Source organism: Schistocerca gregaria, unplaced genomic scaffold, assembly GCF_023897955.1.
Source record: "Schistocerca gregaria isolate iqSchGreg1 unplaced genomic scaffold, iqSchGreg1.2 ptg000483l, whole genome shotgun sequence".
Lineage (NCBI taxonomy): Eukaryota > Metazoa > Arthropoda > Insecta > Orthoptera > Acrididae > Schistocerca > Schistocerca gregaria.
Window position 1 is genome coordinate 1725001 of NW_026061892.1, and position 10000 is coordinate 1735000.

At 56.6% G+C, this 10000-nt stretch overlaps 2 non-coding genes and 1 pseudogene across 2 annotated transcripts; all 3 read right to left on the bottom strand.

Annotated features, from left to right (window-relative positions):
- The window catches only part of LOC126313610 (large subunit ribosomal RNA), a 7937-nt pseudogene extending 4202 nt beyond the window's left edge, over positions 1-3735 (bottom strand).
- A 188-nt stretch (positions 3736-3923) lies between these two features.
- Positions 3924-4078, bottom strand: LOC126313425 (5.8S ribosomal RNA). Its single transcript, XR_007555124.1, has one exon. It is a non-coding gene; the product is annotated as a 5.8S ribosomal RNA (ribosomal RNA).
- A 376-nt stretch (positions 4079-4454) lies between these two features.
- LOC126313470 (small subunit ribosomal RNA) lies at positions 4455-6347 on the bottom strand. The gene has a single exon (XR_007555160.1). It is a non-coding gene; the product is annotated as a small subunit ribosomal RNA (ribosomal RNA).
- Between the last annotated feature and the right edge of the window lie 3653 nt (positions 6348-10000).

Sequence of the window (10000 nt, forward strand, 5' to 3'; positions counted from 1 at the left end):
AGACGGCGGCGTCAGTCGGCCCCTCCAGCGGCGGCCCGGTGGTGTCGGCCGCGAAGTCCGTATCTGCGTCATCGGGTGGCGCAGCACTATCGCCCGCGTCTGGCGGCGGCCTCACCGCTCCCCGGCGGGACGCCGGCTCTTCCCCCCGACCGACTTCAAGCGCCTCCATGAATTGGCGGACAAGCTGCTTGTGGGCAGCCTTCCGCCTCTGGCACTTGATCGCCTCAAGTGTTCGGTCGGGGAATATCCTCGTCAGCTCTTGATTGACGAAGAAGAACCGTGCGTCCCTCTCAAGGAAAAGTTCGGCCTCCGCTTTGGCGAGCGATAGGACCTCTTCTTCCGTCCACCTCGCGCGATGCCTCTCCGTGACGATCTCCGCGTTGGCGGCCGCAGGATGTTGGCGGCGGCGATGGACCCCGAGACCGTTCTTGGTTGTAAAGCTGCGGTGGCACTCACTGCAGGCGTAAGAAGCTACACAAGTTACCGTATTTACGTCACGGCCGGTTGGCCGGATAGATGCTGGGGAAGCTGGGGTGGCGCCTTCAGCGGAAGGACCACCACTTATATTATTATGTAGACTGCCCCCAACTAAAAGGGATAATGCGAGGGGGGGCTGGTAACCCCCCCAGGCCCCTGGTGCGGTCTTCTGCTCAGCGAAATCAGCGGGCCCACGTGAAGGGGAGAAGACCGCAGAAGTGGAGAGGCTAAGTGGGCTAGGCCCATGTGTTGCGCTTCACACTCCCTGTAACTACAACCCAAGGAAGGGACCTCGCGGTAGCAGCTAGACTGCAGCAAAACCCTGCTTCGAGAAGCAGAGTTCGGATGCAGCCGCGCCGCCGCCACTTGATCGCCTTAAGAGAGTCATAGTTACTCCCGCCGTTTACCCGCGCTTGCTTGAATTTCTTCACGTTGACATTCAGAGCACTGGGCAGAAATCACATTGCGTCAACACCCGCTAGGGCCATCGCAATGCTTTGTTTTAATTAGACAGTCGGATTCCCCCAGTCCGTGCCAGTTCTGAGTTGATCGTTGAATGGCGGCCGAAGAGAATCCGCGCACCCGCGCGCCCCCGGAGGAGCACGCTAAGGCGGACGCGGCCTCGCAGCAAGGAAGATCCGTGGGAGGCCAAGGCACGGGACCGAGCTCGGATCCTGCACGCAGGTTGAAGCACCGGGGCGCGAACGCCGCGCAGGCGCGCGCATCCTGCACCGCCGGCCAGCACGAGGCCAACCAACGGCGAGAGCAGACCACGCCCGCGCTAAACGCCCGCACTTACCGGCACCCCTACGGCACTCACCTCGCCCAGGCCCGGCACGTTAGCGCTGACCCACTTCCCGACCAAGCCCGACACGCCCCGATCCTCAGAGCCAATCCTTATCCCGAAGTTACGGATCCAATTTGCCGACTTCCCTTACCTACATTATTCTATCGACTAGAGGCTCTTCACCTTGGAGACCTGCTGCGGATATGGGTACGAACCGGCGCGACACCTCCACGTGGCCCTCTCCCGGATTTTCAAGGTCCGAGGGGAAGATCGGGACACCGCCGCAACTGCGGTGCTCTTCGCGTTCCAAACCCTATCTCCCTGCTAGAGGATTCCAGGGAACTCGAACGCTCATGCAGAAAAGAAAACTCTTCCCCGATCTCCCGACGGCGTCTCCGGGTCCTTTTGGGTTACCCCGACGAGCATCTCTAAAAGAGGGGCCCGACTTATATCGGTTCCGCTGCCGGGTTCCGGAATAGGAACCGGATTCCCTTTCGCCCAACGGGGGCCAGCACAAAGTGCATCATGCTATGACGGCCCCCATCAACATCGGATTTCTCCTAGGGCTTAGGATCGACTGACTCGTGTGCAACGGCTGTTCACACGAAACCCTTCTCCGCGTCAGCCCTCCAGGGCCTCGCTGGAGTATTTGCTACTACCACCAAGATCTGCACCGACGGCGGCTCCAGGCAGGCTCACGCCCAGACCCTTCTGCGCCCACCGCCGCGACCCTCCTACTCGTCAGGGCTTCGCGGCCGGCCGCGAGGACCGGCCATGACTGCCAGACTGACGGCCGAGTATAGGCACGACGCTTCAGCGCCATCCATTTTCAGGGCTAGTTGCTTCGGCAGGTGAGTTGTTACACACTCCTTAGCGGATTCCGACTTCCATGGCCACCGTCCTGCTGTCTTAAGCAACCAACGCCTTTCATGGTTTCCCATGAGCGTCGATTCGGGCGCCTTAACTCGGCGTTTGGTTCATCCCACAGCGCCAGTTCTGCTTACCAAAAGTGGCCCACTTGGCACTCCGATCCGAGTCGTTTGCTCGCGGCTTCAGCATATCAAGCAAGCCGGAGATCTCACCCATTTAAAGTTTGAGAATAGGCTGAGGTCGTTTCGGCCCCAAGGCCTCTAATCATTCGCTTTACCGGATGAGACTCGTACGAGCACCAGCTATCCTGAGGGAAACTTCGGAGGGAACCAGCTACTAGATGGTTCGATTAGTCTTTCGCCCCTATACCCAGCTCCGACGATCGATTTGCACGTCAGAATCGCTACGGACCTCCATCAGGGTTTCCCCTGACTTCGTCCTGGCCAGGCATAGTTCACCATCTTTCGGGTCCCAACGTGTACGCTCTAGGTGCGCCTCACCTCGCAATGAGGACGAGACGCCCCGGGAGTGCGGAGGCCGCCGCCCCGTGAAGGGCGGGGAAGCCCCATCCTCCCTCGGCCCGCGCAAGGCGAGACCTTCACTTTCATTACGCCTTTAGGTTTCGTACAGCCCAATGACTCGCGCACATGTTAGACTCCTTGGTCCGTGTTTCAAGACGGGTCGTGAAATTGTCCAAAGCTGAAGCGCCGCTGACGGGAGCGATTATTCCGCCCGAGAGCATCCCGAGCCAACAGCGGCGCGGGTCCGGGGCCGGGCCAGGTAGGTCCGTCATCCGGGAAGAACCGCGCGCGCTTGCCGGGAGCCCGAGCGCCCAAAGGGGCGAATCGACTCCTCCAGATATACCGCCGAGCAGCCAGCCAGGACACCGGGGCTCTGCCCAACAGACGCGAACCGAGGCCCGCGGAAGGACAGGCTGCGCACCCGGGCCGTAGGCCGGCACCCAGCGGGTCGCGACGTCCTACTAGGGGAGAAGTGCGGCCCACCGCACACCGGAACGGCCCCACCCGGCGGCGAGTGGAAAGGCAACCGGACACGACCCCGCCGCGGATTGCTCCGCGCGGGCGGCCGGCCCCATCTGCCGAGGGCGGGGGCCAGTGGCCGGATGGGCGTGAATCTCACCCGTTCGACCTTTCGGACTTCTCACGTTTACCCCAGAACGGTTTCACGTACTTTTGAACTCTCTCTTCAAAGTTCTTTTCAACTTTCCCTCACGGTACTTGTTCGCTATCGGTCTCGTGGTCATATTTAGTCTCAGATGGAGTTTACCACCCACTTGGAGCTGCACTCTCAAGCAACCCGACTCGAAGGAGAGGTCCCGCCGACGCTCGCACCGGCCGCTACGGGCCTGGCACCCTCTACGGGCCGTGGCCTCATTCAAGTTGGACTTGGGCTCGGCGCGAGGCGTCGGGGTAGTGGACCCTCCCAAACACCACATGCCACGACAGGCGGCAGCCTGCGGGGTTCGGTGCTGGACTCTTCCCTGTTCGCTCGCCGCTACTGGGGGAATCCTTGTTAGTTTCTTTTCCTCCGCTTAGTAATATGCTTAAATTCAGCGGGTAGTCTCGCCTGCTCTGAGGTCGTTGTACGAGGTGTCGCACGCCACACCGCCAGCCGGCTGTGCACGCTACCGAGAAAGTACCGGTATGCGAACCGCCAGGCGACGGGCGCGCATCGCACGTTTAAGGAGACGCGGCCGGCCACACAGGCGACCACGACACTCCCACGTCTCCGAAGCGGGACAAACGCCGCGCGCTTCAGTATACGTAGCCGACCCTCAGCCAGACGTGGCCCGGGAACGGAATCCATGGACCGCAATGTGCGTTCGAAACGTCGATGTTCATGTGTCCTGCAGTTCACATGTCGACGCGCAATTTGCTGCGTTCTTCATCGACCCACGAGCCGAGTGATCCACCGTCCTGGGTGATCTTTTCCTTTTCAGTCTCCCACTGTCTCTTTCAAGACAGTAGCATTTGCGGGACTGAGGCGTCTGACGGCCCCTGTTCCACTATTTTTTTGTGTCCAACGGCCTCACAGCCGATGGGCGTCGTACGGCTCCACACCGGGGCGGACAGGCACTCGGGCGAACGTCATTCAAAACCGGCGCCAGGCGCCAGGTACCGCAGGCCAGCCGCTCCAGAGCTTCAGCGCTCGTACCACACAACAACAACAACAACAACAACAACACTTCCGCTAGTTTTGAGAGGCACGCGTGGTTCCGCACGCGGCGCACGGCCACTGCCGTACAGGTAGCGTGTTGCGCGACACGACACGCACATCGAAAGACATGCAGTCTAGTCGGTAATGATCCTTCCGCAGGTTCACCTACGGAAACCTTGTTACGACTTTTACTTCCTCTAAATGATCAAGTTTGGTCATCTTTCCGGTAGCATCGGCAACGACAGAGTCGATGCCGCGTACCAGTCCGAAGACCTCACTAAATCATTCAATCGGTAGTAGCGACGGGCGGTGTGTACAAAGGGCAGGGACGTAATCAACGCGAGCTTATGACTCGCGCTTACTGGGAATTCCTCGTTCATGGGGAACAATTGCAAGCCCCAATCCCTAGCACGAAGGAGGTTCAGCGGGTTACCCCGACCTTTCGGCCTAGGAAGACACGCTGATTCCTTCAGTGTAGCGCGCGTGCGGCCCAGAACATCTAAGGGCATCACAGACCTGTTATTGCTCAATCTCGTGCGGCTAGAAGCCGCCTGTCCCTCTAAGAAGAAAAGTAATCGCTGACAGCACGAAGGATGTCACGCGACTAGTTAGCAGGCTAGAGTCTCGTTCGTTATCGGAATTAACCAGACAAATCGCTCCACCAACTAAGAACGGCCATGCACCACCACCCACCGAATCAAGAAAGAGCTATCAATCTGTCAATCCTTCCGGTGTCCGGGCCTGGTGAGGTTTCCCGTGTTGAGTCAAATTAAGCCGCAGGCTCCACTCCTGGTGGTGCCCTTCCGTCAATTCCTTTAAGTTTCAGCTTTGCAACCATACTTCCCCCGGAACCCAAAAGCTTTGGTTTCCCGGAGGCTGCCCGCCGAGTCATCGGAGGAACTGCGGCGGATCGCTGGCTGGCATCGTTTATGGTTAGAACTAGGGCGGTATCTGATCGCCTTCGAACCTCTAACTTTCGTTCTTGATTAATGAAAACATACTTGGCAAATGCTTTCGCTTCTGTTCGTCTTGCGACGATCCAAGAATTTCACCTCTAACGTCGCAATACGAATGCCCCCGCCTGTCCCTATTAATCATTACCTCGGGTTCCGAAAACCAACAAAATAGAACCGAGGTCCTATTCCATTATTCCATGCACACAGTATTCAGGCGGGCTTGCCTGCTTTAAGCACTCTAATTTGTTCAAAGTAAACGTGCCGGCCCACCGAGACACTCAACAAAGAGCACCCTGGTAGGATTTAAACGGGGTCCGCCTCGGGACGCGAAAGCACCCCTTCGGCTCGCCCCACCGGCAGGACGTCCCACGATACATGCCAGTTAAACACCGACGGGCGGTGAACCAACAGCGTGGGACACAAATCCAACTACGAGCTTTTTAACCGCAACAACTTTAATATACGCTATTGGAGCTGGAATTACCGCGGCTGCTGGCACCAGACTTGCCCTCCAATAGATACTCGTTAAAGGATTTAAAGTGTACTCATTCCGATTACGGGGCCTCGGATGAGTCCCGTATCGTTATTTTTCGTCACTACCTCCCCGTGCCGGGAGTGGGTAATTTGCGCGCCTGCTGCCTTCCTTGGATGTGGTAGCCGTTTCTCAGGCTCCCTCTCCGGAATCGAACCCTGATTCCCCGTTACCCGTTACAACCATGGTAGGCGCAGAACCTACCATCGACAGTTGATAAGGCAGACATTTGAAAGATGCGTCGCCGGTACGAGGACCGTGCGATCAGCCCAAAGTTATTCAGAGTCACCAAGGCAAACGGACCAGACAAGCCAATCCGATTGGTTTTGATCTAATAAAAGCGTCCCTTCCATCTCTGGTCGGGACTCTGTTTGCATGTATTAGCTCTAGAATTACCACAGTTATCCAAGTAACGTGGGTACGATCTAAGGAACCATAACTGATTTAATGAGCCATTCGCGGTTTCACCTTAATGCGGCTTGTACTGAGACATGCATGGCTTAATCTTTGAGACAAGCATATGACTACTGGCAGGATCAACCAGGGAGCTGCGTCAACTAGAGCTGAGCAGCCGGCCGCCCGGGAGTGTGTCCCGGGGGCCCGCGCGAACACGCAAGCGTCCGCTCAATTATTCTGCAAACAGGAGGAGGCCGAGCTCCCCTGCACGATACACCTCGAAACCCTCTCAGGTCCCGGCGGCGCGCAGCGCCGTCCTAGGTACTTGGTCGGTTTCGAGAGAGGCGCAATCGCCCGGAGTTAGGCGAGTAGACGGTTTTAGTGCGAACACCCTTGCTCCCAACTGAGCTTGCCGCTGCCGACAGAGGCCCGGGAGCGTGCTGTCGTGGCATTGCCGGCGGGAGACAACACGCGCCACCTATGGTGACCGGCAGCTCCAACGCCAGCGCCACACAAGGGCAAAGCCCCACTTGGGTGCAGAAGCGAACTCTCCCAGCACAGCGCACGCGCCAACACGTCCGCACAACTGCGATACAAACCACCTGCGAGAACCGCTGGGGCGACCGAGCAGCAGACGGCGTCGCGGCGCCGAGTGCCAGGCGGCGGCGCATCCTCAACGCACACAGTCCTCAATCAGACCAGCACACTGCAGATGTCCACCGCGCTTCGCACCGGGCTCGGCTGAACCAACTTTGGCCGCCAGGCGCCGCGTGCAGGGTGCGCCGCAGCGTAGCTGCGCCGCCTGCCGGGCCCGTCTGCTGGCGCTCCTGCCACTCGGCGCCCCCCACCAGCCGGCTGTTGCGCGTGCGCCCACGCAGCGCGCGGCCAACACGCCGGGCGGCCCCCCATCACCGGCCGGGAACAGTCCCACCAAGCCACCGCCGCGTATCGCTTCATACCCACATGGGCCTAGTCACGTGTGTGTATGTGGCGGGTACCGCTGAAACAACCGGTTAATAGCTGTACCGATCGTCGCCATCACAGATTCACCTCCAGCGTGAACAACCGCTCAACAATGGATTTCCAGTTCATTTGCGTATCTTGGGCAGTAAACGTAGATGTCCACCTACATTTGCGAATTCAACAATTCTTGCATGCCAGGATGTCATGTGTCACGACACGCTACATCAGACCACATACACACTGCGACATGTGCAGAAGAGAACACGTGGAAGGTGGCCCGCGCACGTATGCGATGTCCCTTCCGCGATCCACTGTCAACCGGCATCTGCGGCATGTCCCAGATATGGAACGCGGTCCACCAGGGTAGCACTTTGTGTGAGGCAATACGACAAAGTCGGAATACACGCGTCACTACATCAGACGGCTCACGCTGACCTGACCTGACTCACCGCACCACCACCCCCAGCGACCCAGGGTGACATACAATGCGTTCGTACGTTCCTCCCACACGCCTCTACGGCGTACCACAGTGCAACCTAGCTGTTATTGGGAGACGAGACAAGTAGCATCGAGCACAACATATGGAAATTGAGATTCGACACCGTTGGGCACAGCCAGCGTACGGTCACACGTATCACACTACTTCACTCTGTACGTAACGACCGATGATCGGTACAGCGTGTGGGTTACGCGTACGACATCAGCGGACAATGGACACAGACCATACCACGACGTACACTGAGGGCGTCGACATCTGAATGCAACTGAACAGCTGCGAGGCTCATTTAACACTCAAACGCCAGACCGACCAGCTTGAGAGGACAGAGACACAAAGAGGGGGACAGAGGGGGGGGGGGGCCGATATAGTCCTATTGCAGTACAATTGACAGTGGATAGCGGGAATATGTGGAAAGTAAGCAACACTCGCAAGACATCTACATGAGGATAACAACGACACCAGAGATTCCGAGCAGTGAACTATGTTAGGCAAAGGGACAACGTGGGTTAGGTTAAGGGACAACGTGGGTTAGGTTAAGGGACAACGTGGGTTAGGTTAAGGGACAACGTGGGTTAGGTTAAGGGACAACGTGGGTTAGGTTAAGGGACAACGTGGGTTAGGTTAAGGGACAACGTGGGTTAGGTTAAGGGACAACGTGGGTTAGGTTAAGGGACAACGTGGGTTAGGTTAAGGGACAACGTGGGTTAGGTTAAGGGACAACGTGGGTTAGGTTAAGGGACAACGTGGGTTAGGTTAAGGGACAACGTGGGTTAGGTTAAGGGACAACGTGGGTTAGGTTAAGGGACAACGTGGGTTAGGTTAAGGGACAACGTGGGTTAGGTTAAGGGACAACGTGGGTTAGGTTAAGGGACAACGTGGGTTAGGTTAAGGGACAACGTGGGTTAGGTTAAGGGACAACTTGAGTTAGGTTAAGGGACAACTTGAGTTAGGTTAAGGGACAACTTGAGTTAGGTTAAGGGACAACGTGGGTTAGGTTAAGGGACAACGTGGGTTAGGTTAAGGGACAACGTGGGTTAGGTTAAGGGACAACGTGGGTTAGGTTAAGGGACAACTTGAGTTAGGTTAAGCGATAATCTGGTACAGCCACAGTTAGGTTAAGCGATAATCTGGTACAGCCACAGTTAGGTTAAGCGATAATCTGGTACAGCCACAGTTAGGTTAAGCGATAATCTGGTACAGCCACAGTTAGGTTAAGCGATAATCTGGTACAGCCACAGTTAGGTTAAGCGATAATCTGGTACAGCCACAGTTAGGTTAAGCGATAATCTGGTACAGCCACAGTTAGGTTAAGCGATAATCTGGTACAACCACAGTTAGGTTAAGCGATAATCTGGTACAACCACAGTTAGGTTAAGCGATAATCTGGTACAACCACAGTTAGGTTAAGCGATAATCTGGTACAACCACAGTTAGGTTAAGCGATAATCTGGTACAACCACAGTTAGGTTAAGCGATAATCTGGTACAACCACAGTTAGGTTAAGCGATAAAGTTGGTTAAATTTGGTATTGTGTGGGAAGGGGGCAGAGAGGGGGGGGGGGGTGGATAGTGGTGGCAGAACGCGGATGCCTGAGTCACCGTCAGATACGTCACGTCGGTTCGATGCTTGTAGCAAGAGGCTCGCGGGTCTGTGTCTCTCACTTCTGCAATTTTTCATGTGGTATAACACGAGGGCGGGTGGTGATATTTGGTGCCCCTCTGTGTAGGATGTGTGTTGGTGGTGTTGGTTTATCTGAGCAATGGTAGTTGTCGGAGGAGTGTGGTATTGTGCTTTTATAGGTGGACCTACTGGTCTGGTTATCATAGTGTCGACGGTGCAATGTGGCAGAGAGGATGCACTCGACATTGTCGCATTCCAGATGTTTACGTATTGTGTGTCTCCGTTGCAGGCCGAGAGTAGTGCATGTTCGAGTGTCTGGCTGACGTGCGATTCACGTTGTGTGCCCAGTCTTACAGCACGTATAGGGACATTCGCATAAATCATCTATATGTGGCCTTGCATCATTTACTAAGCAGTGCCGTGAGACGACCGAACTATTAGGAAAGTACTGATGTACCGCATAATGTTTACCTTCCACCACACGGCGAGTATCGACTCTGCCCAGCGTTGCCACCGCAGGCAGCGGTCACCGTCACCATTGTGCGGCGGAACGGAACATCTATATCCTCAGAGGAGCACTCTTTGCCGCCGGGCGTCAGGTCTCGCGGCCTGCCGGCCAGCGCCCATGACGAACTTACTGCATGTATAGGGACAGCGGGAATTTGGCATACTTGATATAACTCTTCATGAGACGCAAGATATAGGGGTGGATTGCAACTTAC